The sequence below is a fragment of the Paramormyrops kingsleyae genome, unplaced genomic scaffold (assembly GCF_048594095.1).
Source record: "Paramormyrops kingsleyae isolate MSU_618 unplaced genomic scaffold, PKINGS_0.4 ups182, whole genome shotgun sequence".
NCBI lineage: Eukaryota > Metazoa > Chordata > Actinopteri > Osteoglossiformes > Mormyridae > Paramormyrops > Paramormyrops kingsleyae.
The window spans coordinates 13,197-33,651 of record NW_027326120.1 but is presented as its reverse complement, the minus strand read 5'-3'; the positions used below and the strand labels follow the sequence as shown (position 1 = coordinate 33,651).

The 20,455-nt window shown below is 41.8% G+C and overlaps 1 long non-coding RNA gene across 1 annotated transcript; it reads left to right on the top strand.

Annotated features, from left to right (window-relative positions):
• Nucleotides 1-914: 914 nt before the first annotated feature.
• Nucleotides 915-1,828, top strand: LOC140587346 (uncharacterized). The gene is made up of 3 exons (XR_011989070.1): nucleotides 915-964; nucleotides 1,325-1,433; nucleotides 1,540-1,828. It is a non-coding gene; the product is annotated as an uncharacterized lncRNA (long non-coding RNA).
• The last annotated feature ends 18,627 nt before the right edge of the window (nucleotides 1,829-20,455 follow it).

Here is a 20,455-nt window from a genome sequence, read left to right as displayed (position 1 = left end):
CAACAGTGAATAATATTTCTTGGTAAATAGTCATTTTCAATTACATTAGCTTGATGTTAGCTAAGGCTTACTAACTGTACCATAAAGTGACAAATGAACCGTTTGGTAAAGTACGTCTTCAGAAAATTATTTGACCCTTATTAGACTTTATTTTTATTGATCTAATTACTTAATTCTGTTCAATAAAGCCTCTGACAGTATACAATGTAGAAAAAACATGCCTACCTTTAAAATTTTCTCCACAGTCCACATTTATAGTGCTCCTTTGTCATTCCTAACTTCCTGTGAGGAAGCCGATTGAAAAACTATACTATTAAAAAAGACAGCGACATCTAGTGGATTTTCTGAGCAAAACAGACCTAAACCAAGTGGTAGAGATGACTCAATCAGTTAAGTTAAGTTCAGTGCATGCTTCAGTAAGATATAGGGACTCAAAATGTGCTCTGCCAAATTGTTGACCAGAACGTTAAAGGGTTAAGAGCGAAACCAAGAGAAAGCTGTCCCCTTAATGCCCCAGATTCTAGCTGGTCCAAGAGAATATTATAGTCCACAGTATTCAGTGCTGCAGTTTATGGAAGCCCATTTCTGCCACCCGGAGGAGAAAAAAAAAACATTTAAGTCGGAATTCTGACTTTTTATCTCAGAACTCTGACTTATAAAGTCGGAATTCTGACTTTTTATCTCTGACTCTGATTGGATGGTTCAATGCCCCTTGAACTTCCTGCCGAAGGCATCGCAAAATATCCCCAAGAGTGTCCAGCTGCAGATGCCTGTAGAGTGGAGCTCCACCGGATTTACGTCACCTCCACAGGAAATACGTGATTTTAAGGGGCTTAAAGTGGATCTCATCTTTACGGACACTCTTGACGTAAAGTGGAGCTCCACAGGAAACACGTGACCTCTATCGGAAACTACCACTCTGTTAGCGAAAAGAGAGAGTCTGGAGCAAGTCTGCGAATCTGAAGTAAGTTAAGCGAAGTGACAAACATTAAAACAATCTCGTGTGTACACAATATTTGAGTCTAACGTTATGTTGCTTGACGAGCTGTTTTAGCATTTGTTGTCATATAGAACAGGCTTTCCATGAAAACATTTAACGTTTACTTTAAAAACTTTTTTTTTTTTTCGCGGTTCTTCAGGCATGCTGCAAAGTCTTATTAACCATCTAACAGTTAAGTGTATTCAGTTGGAAGCCGTAGGTGCAGTAATCTTCACACTGTGTATTGTGTTTTTTTGAGATTACATTTGTCATTACATTAACAGGAACATTGATTTATGAACTTCTGATTGTAAATTAACAATATCAGTATTTCTCCATTATAAGTTATGGGAAGGTTTTTGCACACTGGACAAAGGAATCAGAGGCTGTGCTGAAAGGTGAACATGCACCTGTATTCAGACTAAGAAAGCGCAAGTCTGTGGAACTCAGTCTGGTCAGTGTACAGATTAAACCTTACTTTTAACAGTAAATTGTTTTATTTCTGAAAAAGTGTTAAAATAATATACATATAATAACATTTCTTCCTATGCTTCTGACAGAAGCCAGCAATCATCTCTGATCTACACGTTGCTATGGAGTGGATTGAGGGGAATGAGGCTCTATTCAGTGGGCAAATAACCTTTCCCAAATGTGACCATGACGGAAGAGCACCGCCAGGAGGCCCTAAGGGATGTGCTGGATGGAGACAAGATAGAATCCAAGGAGCCATTCCTCTTTGGTTTTCAGATCCAAGAGGACATGGAATTATTTTTACAGGCCTGTGTTGACCAGCGGGGCCTCCGGGTTAATGCTGTCTGTTATGAGAAAGATTAAATTACTGGCACATGAGTGTGTTGATTGATTTTTTTAAATTTCATTCTGTTTGTTGTTGCTGTCTAAATAAATTTAGCAGTTGATTGAATATAATTGTTACATGTTGATCATCATTTATACAACACATACAGGTCTGCATATAACTGGTACGCAAGTACGCATTCACCTTTAAAAGTGATACGTGCGGCAATCGATTGCTGTGACAGTGTAAATGCGTACATATTTTATGTGCATTTGTGCTGATATGACAAGAAAATACCGTGCATTTCAACCTATATACCGCAAATGAAGTACGAATTAGCATACAGGTTAAAATGCACAATAATTTCTTGTCATTTCAGCGCAAATGCACATAGAATACGTACGCATTTGCGCTGTTCCAGCAATCGTATATAGTATATGTTTATAACAGTTAAGGCAAGACCAATATATATATTAGTAATGTGTATGTAAAGTAACATAATAGCAATTGCGTATGTATGGTATGTTTATGACTGCTCATCTTATGACCAATATATACACTCACCTAAAGGATTATTAGGAACATCTGTCCAATTTCTCATTAATGCAATTATCTAATCAACCAGTCACATGGCAGTTGCTTCAATGCATTTAGGGGTGTGGTCCTGGTCAAGACAATCTCCTGAACTCCAAACTGAATGTCAGAATGGGAAAGAAAGGTGATTTAAGCAATTTTGAGCGTGGCATGGTTGTTGGTGCCAGACGGGCCGGTCTGAGTATTTCACAATCTGCTCAGTTACTGGGATTTTCATGCACAACCATTTCTAGGGTTTACAAAGAATGGTGTGCAAAGGGAAAAACATCCAGTATGCGGCAGTCCTGTGGGCGAAAATGCCTTGTTGATGCTAGAGGTCAGAGGAGAATGGGCCGACTGATTCAAGCTGATAGAAGAGCAACTTTGACTGAAATAACCACTCGTTACAACCGAGGTATGCAGCAAAGCATTTGCGAAGCCACAACACGCACAACCTTGAGGCGGATGGGCTACAACAGCAGAAGACCCCACCGGGTACCACTCATCTCCACTACAAATAGGAAAAAGAGGCTACAATTTGCACGAGCTCACCAAAATTGGACAGTTGAAGACTGGAAAAATGTTGCCTGGTCTGATGAGTCTCGATTTCTGTTGAGACATTCAAATGGTAGAGTCAGAATTTGGCGTAAACAGAATGAGAACATGGATCTATCATGCCTTGTTACCACTGTGCAGGCTGGTGGTGGTGGTGTAATGGTGTGGGGGATGTTTTCTTGGCACACTTTAGGCCCCTTAGTGCCAATTGGGCATCGTTTAAATGCCACGGCCTACCTGAGCATTGTTTCTGACCATGTCCATCCCTTTATGACCACCATGTACCCATCCTCTGATGGCTACTTCCAGCAGGATAATGCACCATGTCACAAAGCTCGAATCATTTCAAATTGGTTTCTTGAACATGACAATGAGTTCACTGTACTAAAATGGCCCCCACAATCACCAGATCTCAACCCAATAGAGCATCTTTGGGATGTGGTGGAACGGCAGCTTCGTGCCCTGGATGTGCACCCCACAAATCTCCATCAACTGCAAGATGCTATCCTATCAATATGGGCCAACATTTCTAAAGAATGCTTTCAGCACCTTGTTGAATCAATGCCACGTAGAATTAAGGCAGTTCTGAAGGCGAAAGGGGGTCAAACACCGTATTAGTATGGTGTTCCTAATAATCCTTTAGGTGAGTGTATATTCCACAAACTAGATCAGACCAGATATATATATATATATATATATATATAATTTCTCTAGCGTATAAATGAACAAAAACATACTTTTTTAGAATTTTACAACTGAAATTCCGCTGTAACACACAGTTTGGTCACGTGTTTCCTGTGGAGCTCCACTTTACGTCCGTAAAGATGAGATCCACTTTACGCCCCTTAAAATCACGTATTTCCTGTGGAGGTGACGTATTTCCGGTGGAGCTCCACTATACAGGCGTCTGCAGCTGGACCCTTCTCAAATATCCTGTGTTGCTAAACGCGAGGAGGAGGAGGATCGAAGACAGGCAATAAGCGTGGACGTGTGCTCTCTACGTAAGAGAAAAAAACGGTTATTTATTAGCATTTATTGTTTGGTGCTGGTAAGCTTGTTAGCGTTATTTATGAGCCCTTGCTGGTGGACCAGCTGATTTCAAGCAGACGTCTTTTTACAGCCCAATTTTAAACGTAATTGCAGCTTTTTAAAATGTCATTAAAAATGCCAGCCAAAAGTAGCATCTGGTATGTATGGCTGTGTTAATGTAGTCTTGGGTAGGTATTTGATAGTCAGGACAGATTACAAATATAACTGGGAAAATAGAGATGGAGGTGGTGGGTGAGAAATGTAGGTATGTCACAAAAAATTTCAAAGTTGTTGGATTTTTACAAAAATAGCACCAGAAGAAAGGGTTTGATAAGACCTTTCCAATGATACCAAGAACTTCTTTCTGTGATGAATGGCAAGAAAGTTATAGGATATTTTGTAACGACAATTAAGGCTTATTAACGTCCACTTAGTAACAGTTAAAACAATGGAGAACCATACTTGACTTTGTGACCTGTTTATGATGTTCAGAAAAATGAGCATAACTCTGTTATTGTTTATCTGATTTTAATAAACTAGGTATCATTAGAAAGCTTATTCCTTGCCTAACAGTCTCAGATACACTGAAAATAAAACAAATAATTATTTAATTTATTTGTCTGTCAATTAATACTCACCGGAGAATGTATGTAGTGAATAATAAAAAGAATGTCTTTTCAAAGAGTCCACAGCATCAAATTAAAAAGTACTTTGTGTTATCATTATAATCCATTCAATAATAATACATTTGAAAAGCATTGTCCATAGTAAAGTATCAAAAGGTACAGGTAAATATGCAGTATGTGCCCGTAAAGAACTGTCTGATCTCCGGGAGTTGAAGAAAAGAAGTCTTTGAGATGCTGCCTTGCTATGCCAGCCCGTGCTGGTTGTGGAGGATTACGTTTTCTCTTCATGTTAAAGGTAACTGAAAAGACAATATGCAACTATTTCTAGCCTTTCCAACCCATTCAAAATGATCAATCATCTGTGTTACAAAAGCAAGCGATGGGTATCTACTCCATTTTATTACAAGAATATATATTCATAAACACATATAACCTCATTTAAAAGCCTTCACATCATTTTAAAGCTGTAAATTCCATGCTGAAAATCATGCTATTTTCGGCTCTTGCTGCACTGTTCACCACAAAACATGGCCGGCTCTCGCGGCAGATCCAAAAAAGTGAACTGCTGATCGATAAATTTTGCTCAAAATACGCCTAAATACAATAAACTAACCAAGAAATATAATTATCATAGTTTGAAGAATAATTCTCCTTACCTTTATTGTCCCAACGAAGGTTTTAACGAGTGAAATTTTTGGTAAGATCGGGAGGAAATTTCGAAGTTATCAGAAAGTCAGATTACTGTGTTTTGAATGGAAATCGCCAGATGAAGGTATGTTTTACGTTATCAGAACGGGTTACCCTAATAGACACAAAAATAACACAACAAAAAGGCAAAAACTATTGGGATACCCTGGTGCTCTGGGGAATGGCGACCAAATTGAAAACGAGGCTGCCTGCCAAAGCCCCTATGGCGCAGAACTGGTGATAGTGACATACCTAAGAAATGATGTGCTTGTGAGTATTATTGATAAGTGGGAATAGTGTAGGCAGGAGCATCAGTTGTGTTCTTCCTGAATTTCTGAGTCAGGACCTCATTCCAGGATTCAATTTAATAAAGCTGTGTCCTCTACAAGTGGCCATAAAAATCAATCAAAAATATAGTCTCTATGTGCCATAGTAGCAAAGTAGCACCACACTGCTACAGAATGTAGTAAATAGTTCATTAAATATATTAAATTAGAAATTATTTTTCTTGTTTGATATTGTTCTATTTCATAGCCTGCAGTTAACTATATGAAAGAAACAAGTCCTGGGAAATCATTAAATTTAAGCAGAGGTATGTGTCTTGAATTGGTAATACTTTAATACAGCATGTAATATTCCAAATTAAATAACTTAAGGTTTATAGTGCCATCTGTAGCATGTTTTTGGTTGTTTAATTGGCCAGGATGGATGAGCTGTCATGTTTTTTGAGACAGAGGAACATTCCAGAGAATGTCATTGAAAGGCTGGAAAGAGACAAGGTGGTTATTTTTTAAAAATTCTAAAAAAAATTTTAAAAACCCAGTACCTGTTAACTTGTTGACATTTCTGTTTCTTCATAAGTATGTGTTTGTAACATAAACAAATAATTTTGTTGAAACTTATTACTTCAACACTTATTCTTGTATATGATGTATTTGTGTTTACTGTATACAGTATATAATTTGTAAAAAAAAATGTGTGCACTGTAGTTAGTAATATGTTTTTGCTGGTATGTTTTTTCTTCTTCAGATTGACAGTGATGTAATTCTACTAATGACAGATGAACAACTCCAGGGATACTTTTCATCGTATGGTGACTAGAGATCGACCGATATATCAATTTACCGATATTTTTCCCGATATTTAAGCATTTTACTATAATCGGTTATCGGTTTTGTAATATCGGGTTCACCGATAAACGCCGCCATCTTGTGGGTGTTTTGAGAATTACGCACATGATCGCCATTGCAGCACGGCGTCTGAGGGGAAACAACTGCGTGCACAGGTAAAGTATACTTACTTGCTTTGCTATATTTAGTAAACTTTATTTAACATAACAGCTATTAATGCACAAATTAGATGTGTTACATAAATGACTGATATGTAGTTTATGCAGCTTGGCTCTAAGAAATAAAGACGAACTCACAGAGTCACGTACGTAAGATAATCCGTCAAATCCTGTCACAATAAAGATGTAACTTTGCCTGAATTAAATAATATACAGCCATTAATAAGCACATGTTGTAAATAAAAGCGCTGAATGTAATTCTCTCTCATATTGTCTATATGCTCACCATTAGTCTCGTGAAGTTGGTCGGCTAAAATAACCCATCAAGTCCTATCCCAATAAATATGTACCTTTGCATGAATTAAATAAATTACAGTCATGGATGAGTGCATCTTGTAAATAAAAGCGCTGAATTTAATTCTCTCAATGTTGTCTACATGCTCATCATTAGTCTCGTGAAGTCAGAGTCACGAATGCTAAGAAACCGTCATGTCAGCCTGTTCCAATAAAGATGTAACTTGCCTGAATTAAATAGAGCCACTAACGAGCGTCTATATGCTCATCATTCGTCTCCAGAAGCCGCTTCCATTTTGCTGTTCACTCACCGGGTTCATGCTCATGAAATGCTCCAGCACAGCCACCGCATATAACTTTTAACAAGATTCACTAAAACACCCCGAATTATATTAACATTTGCTATATATAACCATCATTCCGCTAATAAACATCTTCTAAATAAATATAACTAAGAAATTGAATGCGCTTTGTCAGCACGCATTTCATAATCTAGAACGACAAAAACGTTTTTTTTTTCCAAAAACGTAATTGTGGTATAACATATGTAGGAATTATTAGCTCAGGTACATTTTTATATCTCCACCAATATGTTTGAATTAATTAAAGTTTAATTAATTATTATTTAATGCTGATTATTAATCAATTGTTATGCCGAATGGTCGGCTCCTCCAAACTCAATTGCGGTATCCCTGTGAGTCTGTTAATGTGAGACTTAAATGGGATTCACTAATTACCAGTATCGCTTAGTAACCTGGGTTAGAAGGCTCGTCCAGCGAGCTGCATCACCAGGTAATGTAAACGATTGGTAGCGAAGCTCCTCTCACGGCCGATGAGAGAGAGTCTCGCGATGTTTCAGGCGAGTTTGAGGTTCAGAGCGTGTAGCAAGATCGCACAGAGGCAGGAACTTAGTGTGAGTACTCAATGACGGAGGCTGAAGTTGTGTAAAAGACATGCATTTATTCCTAGCTAACACTACAACTAACATAAGACAGACATTACACCTAACACAAACAACAAACACGAAATAACGGAATAAAACAAACGATGTAATTATGAAAATGCAATGACCGGATTTTAAATGAGTAACCTTAAATGGGAAATACTGTTCTGCAAAGCAAGCACAGTTTGTGGAACACGACCCTAAAGTCTTATAGCAGGTTAACAGAACAGCTTAAGTTGTTAGAATGAAAGGAAGTTGGTTTACTTGGTTGAAGAGTGTGTGGGGGAAGGGTCTTGGCAGGTTGATGGCAGAGCTGCTGAGTTGATGGCACTCAGGAAGGCGCGGCGTTTGGAGCAGTAGAGTGGAGCCCCTCTGGAGTCTCTCTCCTGGTGAAGCTTTGTCTTGGGTGCTGTTCTCTGTTCAGCTGTGCCTTCACCGGATTGCTTCTTGTGGGTTTCTCGTCTCCTGGGCTGATGGTCTTTTCTGCGCTTGATGATCTGTTTGCCCCGGCTGATGTTCTCCTTCGGGCTGGCGGTTATTCTCTGCGCACCTTTGTTCTGAGGTGCTAGATTTTTATGGTCTAAAGTTCATGAATAGGGATGACCAGGAATTCGACTCCTGGCCCAATGGCTGGCCATCCATTTGGCGGGCTTTCGGAAGGGGGTCTGTATCAGTCCTTTTGGGATTTATGACTTGACTGATTCTCCCTTTACTGATGATTTTCATTAAGCTGTTAGAACCTTTGATACATCCACTTTTATGGTAATCACTGACCAGATTTGGAATCAGGGGTGATTAACAATCAGTTTGTCACCAAACATGCCATACCAGCTTCACAGGTACATACCTCATACCATCTGTATTAATTGATTAAACAATTAATTATTTTATCTATGTGACTGATTCACATCAGTATAGGATACAGGTGTTTTGGGTTGCACCTCAACAGATGTTACACATTGTTCAGACATTAAATCAAATATTCATATTACAAACAGCACATCTTAGCCATAGATAGGCGTGGCCATTAGTTTGTGGTAATATCAATATAAGTTGCACATCTGGACACAACATATTTTGTTTGGTGTGGCTTATGCCAATTCATCTTCTCCAGAATGGATAAGATACACCTAAATTCAGTTCTTTTAACATAGCATGGTAGAAACAAAGAAACTTGGTGATGGTCCACCAAGATCAGATAAGGACCACAAAGGAATGTTGGAAGAAAAGGGGGGGTTTTTAACAAAGAAGACTCTCTAAAAGTTAGTGTGACACTCACAAAATAAGTTTTGTTGAGATTTTATTTTAGCTTCCTTTCCTTCTATTGCAACAGTATTTTATTTTATTCTGATTTATATAATTGGATATTAATGAGAGAGTACGAAAAAGCACACAACATGTATTTCCTAAAATAGACACAGGGTGGCAGTAATCGCGAGTAGCGTCACACGGGGACATTTAGCGATGCGCAGAGCAAGATGAGCTCATAATCCAAGTTAATGGAGAATAGGCAACTGTGTTCCTGCGTCACTGATTTCTCTGTAATATTTAATATATTTCCAGAGCACTCCTAGGAGAGGAGTATATATATATCTGCCAGCGGGGACCTAGCCGGGACCCGCTACAGATTCTTGGGGGCTCGTCCGGGATTTTCTTCGGCGCCACCTAGCGGATTGGGAGCCGAATGATGACAACGCTGACCAGTGATTAACCCTGTCCAGCCGTGGAACTTCGAACGAGTGGAGGTATACGATCCGGAGCTGACTGCATCGTGGCCGAATTGTGTTGTTAGCCGTGGGGAGACGAGAAGCCATCATGTCGCGTAGTGGGAGGAAAAGCCTAGTGTGGGACATTAGGAAACGCTTACTCACCCTGTCAGCTGGAGAGCTTCTTCAGGTCGCCGGAGCGGTGGGGCCAGTGTCGAGCGAGGTCCAGTCAGACCGGGAGGACGAGGAAGGATGTTACGATTACATCAACTCGTTCATGTGCAGTAAGCAGTTACTTGACACGGAGGACGAGGGAATGGTTCAGTTGTTGATCCTGAAAGACGCTATTGACGAAGTGGTGAAATGTCGTGATGATGAGGTGTCGATGTCAAATGTAAAAGGTGATTCTGAGTTACATACTGAGCAGGGTTGGGGCCTTCTTCAACAGCCAGACAGGAAACCATCGAGTGAACTTGTCTCTCAGTCGGCGCGTGAGGAAATGGTATCCTTGAGGGAACTCAGCTACCTGCCTCGGAGAGAGTTCAAAGTGCAAGGCGGACAGATCGGTGACCAATCTTCAGACATCAGCTACAACAATGTCTGTAGACAAATTGATGATGGAATCAAAGAAGGATTTCCCGATTCAGAGATTGTTCGTGGTGTGCTGAGAATCATGAAACCAGGCATATTCAAAGAAATGTTGATAAACAAAGACGACATGACAGTGACTGATCTCAAGGGGTTTCTTCAAACTCATCTAAGAGAAAAAAACAGCACAGAGTTATTTCAAGAGTTGATGTGCACGAAACAAGACGAGAACGAGACACCACAACAGTTTCTCTATCGTGTGATAGGTTTAAAACAACGTATCCTGTTGACATCAAGACTGGCTGACACTAATATTAAATACTCTACAGCTACAATACAAGATGTCTTCTTACATACAGTGTACCAAGGTTTTGGACACAAACACACGGACATACGCAGAGAGCTCAAACCTTTGTTGACAAACGGGGGTCACTGATGAGATGATTCTGCGTCATGTGATGAGAATCACTAGCGAGGAAAACGAGAGAATGAAAAGACTTGGCTCATCCCGCCGACAGACTGTAACGAATGCACACAGCTTGAGTCGGAGGTGGAAAAGAGTAGAGTCCAAATCAAAGCAAACAAAACCATATCCTTTGAGAGAACTCACGATAAAAGTAGAGGAGCTCACCAGACTGGTTGAGATTATGCAAAAACAAAACCAACAACAGCTAACTCACAATGGGCGTCAGTACAGTCAAAAGAGGACCCCATCAAAACATGGAAAACCCTATGGTTGTCCAAGCTGCGTGGAACAAAACAGACCAGACTAAACACTGCTTCACATGCGGGGAGGAAGGACACCGTGCAGCAGGCTGTTTAAAACGACCAAAGGGACAGGGAAACTCCATTCGGGCACTGGAGAGGGACATCTAGTGACCGGGTCTGGAGATAAGTCCCAACCAGAAAGTGAGGTCAACAATGACAAAACACGCCCCTCCTCACCCTCAACCCCAGTAATGAGAAGCACATTAAGTCACTAACCAAGTAGCTCAGCTCCCTCCCCAGTCACTACGTGTAGCTAAAGCTAGAGTGTTGCTAGCCTAATTGGGAAAAGGGCCCTAGTTCAGAGCTATCTAAATGGTTTAGCAGTCACTTCTTTGCTCGACTCTGGGTCACAAGTCAGCATAGTCAGCCGCGCCTGGAAAGATGAGTACCTACCTGACCTCAGTATCCACCCAGTTTCAGAGATCTTAGGGGAGGAGGAATTGAAGGTTATCTCAGCAAATGGTAGTCTCATTCCCTATGAAGGGTGGGTAGCGATTACAGTGAATTTGCCAGGGAATTTGGACCCCAACCTGTCCATTAGTGTTCCATTTCTCATCAGCAGCTACCCCGTGGACAAACCACTGATTGGCTTTAACGTTTTGGAAGTACTCATCTGTGGCAAACCGGAGAGGCTAGTGCCAATCCTCGCTAACTTGCTTAGCAACGCTATATCTGTTTCCAAAGAAACAGCTGAAGCTCTCGTCAACTATATTCAAACAGCCAAGCCATTCACCAAACAAATACGCATACGGACAGGGGCCAAGGATATTGTTCTCTCAGCTGCTCAAGTGTTGTGGCTGAGGTGTCGGGTTCCGCCAAACATGGACGCCTCCACCCGACTAATGTTGTTCGAGACAGATGAAGATATCTTATCTCCTGGACAGTGGGATACAGGGCCATGGTTGTTTGAAATCCAGAACCCGACAAAGCCCTATGTCACCATCCCAATTGGTAATAACACCAATCATGACATCACGATACAACGTAAGACAGCTTTAGGGATCCTGCAGCGTGTTGAAAATGTGGTGGAGGCAGATATCCTGGACAGGTCACAGCCTGCAGTGACTATCAGTCAGGTCACCACCACTCGAGACAGCAACTCAGACTCACCACTGTGGGACCCACCTGTAAGCCTTGACCATCTGGAGGAAGAACAGCAAGAGGCTGCTAGGAAGATGCTTCGCGAGGAGTCAAACGCCTTTGCAAGAGACGGAAATGACCTTGGCTGTATCCCAAACCTACAGATGGTGATCAATCTCAACGACGATATTCCGGTGCAAAGAGCATACACATCCATTCCCAAACCTTTGTTTAAAGAAGTGAAAGGATACATTCAAGATCTTCTTGTGAAGGGTTGGATAGTGAAATCTAAGTCTGCCTATTCTGCGCCAGTGGTGTGTGTACGGAAGAAAGACGGCACACTTCGTCTTTGTATAGACTATCGCCTCCTGAATCAAAAGACCGTACCCGACAGACATCCGCTGCCACGAATACGGGACTTGATAGACACGCTAGGAGGATATTCCATGTTCACCATACTGGACCAAGGTAAAGCTTACCACCAGGGGTTCATGGCCGAAGGGTCACGTCATCTCACGGCCTTCATCACCCCATGGGGTCTTTACGAATGGGTAAGAATTCCGTTTGGACTATCTAACGCACTTGCAGCGTTTCAAAGGAGCATGGAGGAAATGTTAGGTTCTCTGAGGGATGAGTGCTGCATCCCGTACCTGGATGATCTCCTGTGCTACTCTAGATCTTTCAGTGATCATGTGGACGTGATCCGCAGAGTTCTCAGAGCACTGCAGCATCATGGAGTGAAGCTACGAGCAGAGAAGTGCGAAATGTTTCAGAAGGAGGTTCGCTATGTTGGACGCTTGGTATCGGCTGAGGGAGTTCGAATTGACCCTAAAGACCTCGAGGCAGTGATGGCTTTAAAAACCAAACCACCCCAAACAGTTGGTGACCTTCGACGGGTTCTCGGCTTTCTAAGTTACTATCGTTCCTACATACAGGACTTCGCCAAAATAGCAAAGCAGTTGTATGAATTGCTACAAGTGAAGTCCTCCATGCCCCAACCTCTTCCACATCACCACAAGTCCAAGGGTCCACAACTTCCATCCAAAACACCCATCTTATGGACAGGTGAGCATCAGAGTACTTTGTAAAGACTTGTTAGTATGCTGACCAAACCTCCAGTACTTGCATACCCTAACTTTGAGGAACCATTCGTCTTACACACGGATGCATCGGAGAAAGGACTCGGTGCAATCCTCTATCAACGTCAAGACGGGAAGATGCGAGTCATCGGATATGGGTCACGGACTCTGACACAGGCGGAGAAGAATTACCGGCTCCACAGCGGAAAACTCGAGTTCCTTGCTCTGAAGTGGGCAGTGTGTGAGAAATTTAGAGACTATCTCTTCTATGCTCCACATTTCACCATTTACACTGACAACAATCCGCTCACTTATGTCATGAGCACTGCGAAACTCAATGGACATCGCTGGGTTGGAGAATTGTCAGAGTTCCACTTCAAGATTAGATACAGGCCTGGGAAAAACAATATAGATGCCGACACGCTATCACACATCCCACTCGATATTGACAACTATGTAGCTACATGCACGGAGGAGCTGTCTCAGGAAGTGTTGCATGCGACCTGGGAAGGGGGTCGAGCAGCCCAAAAGAAAGATGTAGCATGGATAGCTGCACTTTACATCTCCTCTGCTGATGTGATACCACAGCCTCATTCATTCTTGCCCGAAATAAGCCATGAAGAGCTGGCAAAAACCCAACGAGAGGACCCTGGAATAGGGGAAATAATGAGATTGAAAGAGGCAAATAATGTTCTTACTGATGAGGTAAGAAGCTCAGTGAGTGGGCTCACTCGCAAGCTTCTTCATGAGTGGAATCAACTACATGTGGAGAATGGAGTCCTGTACCGCCAAACATCAGAGCGAAAACAGTTAGTCTTACCTACCAAGTATCGGCCGGTTGCCCTAAAGCATCTCCATGAAAACATGGGACACGTTGGCACTGAACGTGTGCTTCATCTCGCCAGAGAACGTTTCTATTGGCCACACATGAAGAGGTGTATAGAGGAGTATGTCACCAGGAAATGCAGCTGTATAAAACAAAAGAAACCCACCACACATGTGCGTGCGCCAATGGGTGGTCTGACTTCTACTTCCCCTCTTGATCTGGTTTGCATAGACTACCTACACATGGAGAAAAGTAAAGGAGGCTATGAGTACATTCTGGTAGTAATAGACCACTTTACCAGGTTTGCCCAGGCTTACCCCACCAAAAACAAATCAGGACAAACTGCGGCTGAACGGATATACAATGACTACATACCTCGTCTGGGTTATCCAAATCGTCTTCACCATGATCAGGGACGTGAGTTCGAGAACAATCTATTTCACACTCTTGGACGACTGTCAGGGGTCGGACACTCACGAACATCTCTATACCACCCACAGTGCAACCCTGCTGAGAGGTTCAACCGTACGCTGTTGCAAATGTTACGGACATTGACAGACAGAGAAAAGGAGAGATGGAAAGAACATTTGCCACAAATGATACATGCATATAATTGTACTCGCCACGAGTCCACCGGATACTCACCTCATTACCTGCTGTATGGGCAACACCCCCGTCTCCCCGTGGATCTCTTGTTTGGATTATTGGGAAACAACGAATCAGTGACACACAAGGGATATGTGGATAAGTGGTCAAAAAGGATGACGGAGGCGTATAAGATTACCAATAAATCCAGCCTGGCATCAAGTGCAAAGAACAAGGCCTACTATGATCAAAAGGTGAGGGGTGTGGTCCTCAAACCAGGAGATCGAATACTGGTCCGGAATATGGGTGAGCGAGGTGGACCCGGCAAGCTACGCTCATACTGGGAGAAGAGGATCTATGTAGTGAAGGAGTCAATCTCAGACAATCCGGTATATGTCATCCATCCTGAGGGAGACCCAAATGCAAGGGACAGAACAATACACAGAAACTTGCTGCTGGCTCAGCACAGCCAGCTGACTCTGTTATAAAACCCCGTCTGAGGCAAAAGCAGCCTCAACAGAGAGTAACCTCTGCGGACAAGGATGGGATTTTGGATACTGATGAGGAGGATGAGTGGATAGGAGGTTATTGGCTGAGAACACCTGTAGTCAGGAAGGAAAATGATCAAGTTGGACATGACAGATCAGCGGCCTCGGGGAAGAAGCAAAGTACGGTGCCAAAGTCATCTCCTACAACAGTGCCTGGTCGGACTAAAAAGAAACTGACCATGACCCACAAAGAAGGTCCAGATACATTACTGATGAGGGAAACCGAACCGATGGACGCATATTTACCAGATGGACGAGAGGCACCTGTAAGAGACTACATACACACGGGTGAGACAAACCTACCTGAAAGAGAGGATAAACAAAGCTCGTCGGATAGAGAAGTGGAAGTAGTGGGAGAGGAATCACAGACAAGTGAACAACTTGAGGATGGTTACCTATCTCAGCTTGAAGAGACAAATGGACATGAGGAGCAAGTACAAGAGGAGAGACAGAGTTCTCCCCCTACTATGACTTGGCCTGCGGGAGAGACACGCAGATAGGTTAGGAGGTCAGCCAGAGAGAGAAGGCCGAGGCCAATATTCACTTATGAGTCACTGGGCCAACCCTCATTACAAACCCATGTAGAGTCCATTTCTTCGCAGTTTACCTTACCCCCCCCTACCTTTCATGCCACATCTGCATAGCCAGTTCATTTTACCTACTGTTTATACACCTCATATGTACATGCCGTATACCTATTACATGCCGTTACTACACACGTTTGCTAGACAACCAATAGAGTAGAAGTTTTGTTTTGTTTTACATGGGAAAATGTCGGGAGTCATTTTTTTGTTTGTCGGGGTGGATGTGACACTCACAAAATAAGTTTTGTTGAGATTTTATTTTAGTTTCCTTTCCTTCTATTGCAACAGTATTTTATTTTATTCTGATTTATATAATTGGATATTAATGAGAGAGTACGAAAAAGCACACAACATGTATTTCCTAAAATAGACACAGGGTGGCAGTAATCGCGAGTAGCGTCACACGGGGACATTTAGCGATGCGCAGAGCAAGATGAGCTCATAATCCAAGTTAATGGAGAATGGGCAACTGTGTTCCTGCGTCACTGATTTCTCTGTAATATTTAATATATTTCCAGAGCACTCCTAGGAGAGGAGTATATATATATCTGCCAGCGGGGACCTAGCCGGGACCCGCTACATTAGGACACATTGGTTACACTAATTTTCCAGATTCTTCTGGTATACCATGAGAACATATATACAATGGTAGCTATACCTATCTATTTATTTAAATTTATATGTGTTCGAGTGCAAAGGGGTAAAATAGGTGATACTCCGTGAACAGGGTTATAAGGGTGGCACACAAAACACTAAGATTGTCTAAGGACACATACAAACATAACCTATCTGTATATTGAGACTAGTAGTCGTAAGTAAATCAATATACAGGGTATACAAAAGCCAAACTTAAATGAAATTTCCTTTAGGGTGTTCTTCTGTTGGGTGAGTGATATGTAAGGCAGAATGTACAGTATGGAAAGGGGGTTGTGTGCCAAGTCGAGGGCAATAAAAGTTGGAGTACTGGCCTCCCTTGTTATCTGTGTGTGTGTGTTCATGTGTGTAACCCCCCTTTGGTGCCTCTCGTACCAGGCTCGGCCTTGTCTCAGGCCACCTGGAATTTGGGCCTGTGATATGTGCATGTGTGATCCTACACATATCAGAAAAGCAATTAAAAAACTATGTTTTGTTTGTTATATTTCAATATTTCAGAATATTATTCAGTAAATTAACATTATCCAGCAAATTATTCTTCACTCTTTAGCCTATAAACAGCTTTATAAACCTAATAAAACTGTAGTTTAAAATGAAGTTACATTTCTGCAAAGTTGATATGACTCCTGTGCTTGAAAACAGACATTCTATATTTATTTTGCTTATTGGTAATGTTAGTGTTGCTGCTCATGCTTTTCTCTGTAGACTCTGTTTTCTACACTACAACCTCGTTCTGCTCAACTGGGAGTATTAAGCTGCATTAAAACAGCAACGTAATTTTTTTTCAGGTGGCTAAGAATGTTACATGTTTTTTTTTTTTTTACTCATTGAAGATTTTATTTTTGAACAAAAATTCAATTCAATTTTATTTATATAGCGCATTATCACAACATTACATTGTCTCAATGCGCTTTACATTTCTGCCTCGTAAGGACCCCCCATTGAGTAAGCCAAAGGCAACGGTGGCAAGGAAAAACTCCCTAAGAGGAAGAAACCTTGGGAGGAACCAGACCCAAAGGGGGAGCCCATCCTCCAGGGGCCGGCAGATGAGTCAAACAAACAAGATGATATGACTAAGCTAATACAGGGGTTGAAATATATGTCTCAATGCAGCGACCGACCGGTGCAGGCACGTGGTGCTTGATGCACGATGGCAGGATTAATAGAGGCACAGCCGCAGGGAAGGATGGCGAGGCATCGTGTTGAGCCAAGGGCAGGCAGGTTGGAGGGTAGTTGCCGGAGGTGGAGGTAGTTGTCTTGCAGGCAGCAGAGGCATAAATTCTTCAATGACATTGTGCTCCAGGGAGCACACCCCAGAAGGGGTGAGGGAGGAAGTAAGAAAAATTGTGTATTAGCCAGAGTTGAGGAAACCAGAGGCAGTGCAAGCAAAATGATCGAGTGCAATATTCGTCTAGGCTCCGGCAGATCTGGGTATAGCAGCATGAGAAAGAGGGAGAAACAGGCGGGAACACAGGCATGGGGACTCCCTGAACATCAGCACTCTAGTGTAAAGCTAGAGTGACAGCACTGACGCATCAGTTTATCCAAAGCCAATGACACCGATCCCCACCCAGCTCATCACCTCATACTGTTAGTCTGACTGGGAGTGAGTGACTAGCTGGAACCCGAACTAGGTTTCCTATACGCTAAGCTATACAAGTGCGTTTTTAATCTAGACTTGAAAAGCGAGAGTGTGCCTGAATCCCGCACATCCGCCGGGAGACCATTCCACAGCTGCGGAGCTCTGTAAGAGAATGCTCTGCAGCCTGCCGTAGCCCTGTCTACTTTAGGAACTAATAGATATCCTGCTCCTTGTGAACGAAGCAGGCGAGAAGGGTTGTAAGGGACCAGAAGATCATTGAGATATTGTGGTGCAAGGCCATTCAGAGTTTTGTAGGTCAATAGCAATAATTTGTAGTCAATCCTAAACTTGACCAGTAGCCAGTGCAGGGAAGACAGGATAGGGCTAATGTGATCAAATTTTTTAGTTTTTGTGAGAACTCTGGCAGCTGCATTTTGTACTAACTGAAGTTTATGTAGGGATCCAGATGGACAACCCGAAAGGAGGGCATTACAGTAGTCCAATCTAGAAGTTATAAAGGCATGTATTAGTTTTTCTGCATCTTGAAAGGAAAGCATCTTCCGAAGCTTGGCTATGTTCCGTAGATGGTAAAATGCCGTACTGGTAATGCTATTTATGTGAGCACTGAAGCAGAGGTCGGAGTCTACCAGGACACCAAGATTTCTGACCACTGTTTTAAATTGAGTAGGGAGGCCGCTAGGGTTGGGGTTTACAAACTTATTGCGGGCATCCTTAGGACCGATTAAAAGAACCTCAGTTTTTTCGGTATTTAACATGAGGAAATTCCTTGCCATCCAACAACGGATGTCTAGCAGACAGTCGGCTAAAGAAGAGAGCTGGGATGCGTCACTAGGTTTGACAGATAGATACAATTGTGTATCATCAGCATAACAATGAAAATTAACACTGTAATTTCTAATTATGTTACCAAGCGGTAGCATATATAGATTGAACAGTAGTGGGCCCAACACTGATCCCTGCGGGACACCATATCTTACTTTAGTGGCTATGGATGACTCATTGTTTACATGGACAAACTGGTAACGATCAGTTAAATACGAACGAAACCACAGTAATGCTGTCCCTTTAATGCCAATCAATGTTTCCAGCCGGTCCAAAAGAATATTATGGTCTACAGTATCGAATGCTGCAGTTAGATCCAGTAAGAATAATAGCGATATTACACACTTAAACACTTTAGTAACAGTGCACTTCTTGTATTTTTTGCACTTTCAGACCCCTCTTACTGTTGACAAATAAGAGTTTTGATTTGTATGCAAGGAGGAAGTGATTGTTATAAATAAAACAGTTTGTTCAGTTCAGTGGTGTTGTAATCATTGTGTCAAAAACAGAAGTATAATAGTAAATAAATATCGGTTCTGAATATTGGTTATCGGGCACATAAACATGCAAATAATTGGTATCAGTATCGGTAATAAAAAATCAATATCGGTCGATCACTAATGGTGACCATCTGGCAATAGTGTCATACTGTAGGAGGAAAGTAAAAAATGTAGAAGGGCGGCAGTCAAAACTTTTAGAACGTCTACGGTCAAAGTTGTGTCAAAAAAGACCACAGGAAGGTCCTACAACAGAAGGCACTTCAGCATTACTGAAAAAAAAATTGATCAAAATATTCAGAAAGATAGAAATAGGGTGGGTGAATTTTGATGATGAAAAAAATGCATTCATTCAAGTGAGAACAAAGAAAGGTGGTGGAACAAGAAAACTTGAAGTGTCAAGAAGCTATCAAAAAACTGATTTGTTGGATAAAGCTTTATCTTTATTTTTCCCGAATGGCAGGAATTCTATTGGATGTGCTAGTGACTTTGAAATGGACCTAAAATATTTCTAGGAAGCATCACTTGACGAAAACACAACTGTAGGAGACCTCTACGATGAAACGAAGTTATCTGTGCTTCTCTTTTACTTGACATCAAAACTGAAACAAAACAGATTAGTTCAGCCTGAGACCAGAGGCGCATCTTGTCAGCAGGCAGGCCAGGCAGCTGCTTGGGACCCCCAAGCCACTAGATGGCGAACGAGAGCTGGTTTCATATTTTAAAGTCCATTAACTTGTTGAAAATGGTAACTTGTGAAATAAAAAAAGTTTACTGTTCGCAATTTTTTGTTAATGTCAGATTATTTATTAAAATCATGACAAAAACTGGTTAGAGGGGGGGCCCCCAGTGAATTTTTGCTTGAGGCCCCAACAGACCCTAGGATCGCCTCTGCCTGAGACTACACCATCAGTTCCTCAAGCTCATTCATCACCTTCAGGAGAAGACTTGAGGATACTTGATGATACATTAGACATTACACAAAACACGGTATCATTTATTGCAGTTGATGAGGAAGCGTCATGCATGATACAGAGTTCAGTTCCTCCTGAAAATTCATTTGAAAACAATTGTGATGACAGTGACACAATCACATTTTTAATAAATATGGAGTCAGTAATGTCAGAAGTCTTAGATGACACATTACCAATGCCATCAGAATCCCAGTCAACAGAATTCAAGGTTCTGCTTCTTCATCGTGGAAACATACTTCCTCAGCTTATGGCATTTTTACTGACGAAGATCCTCTCCAGTCTCAGTTCAAAATTCAGCTTGTCCTGCCTAATGGTCAACATGAAATGGCACACGATGAAGGAGGAGTACTGAGGGACTGTTTAAGTGAGTT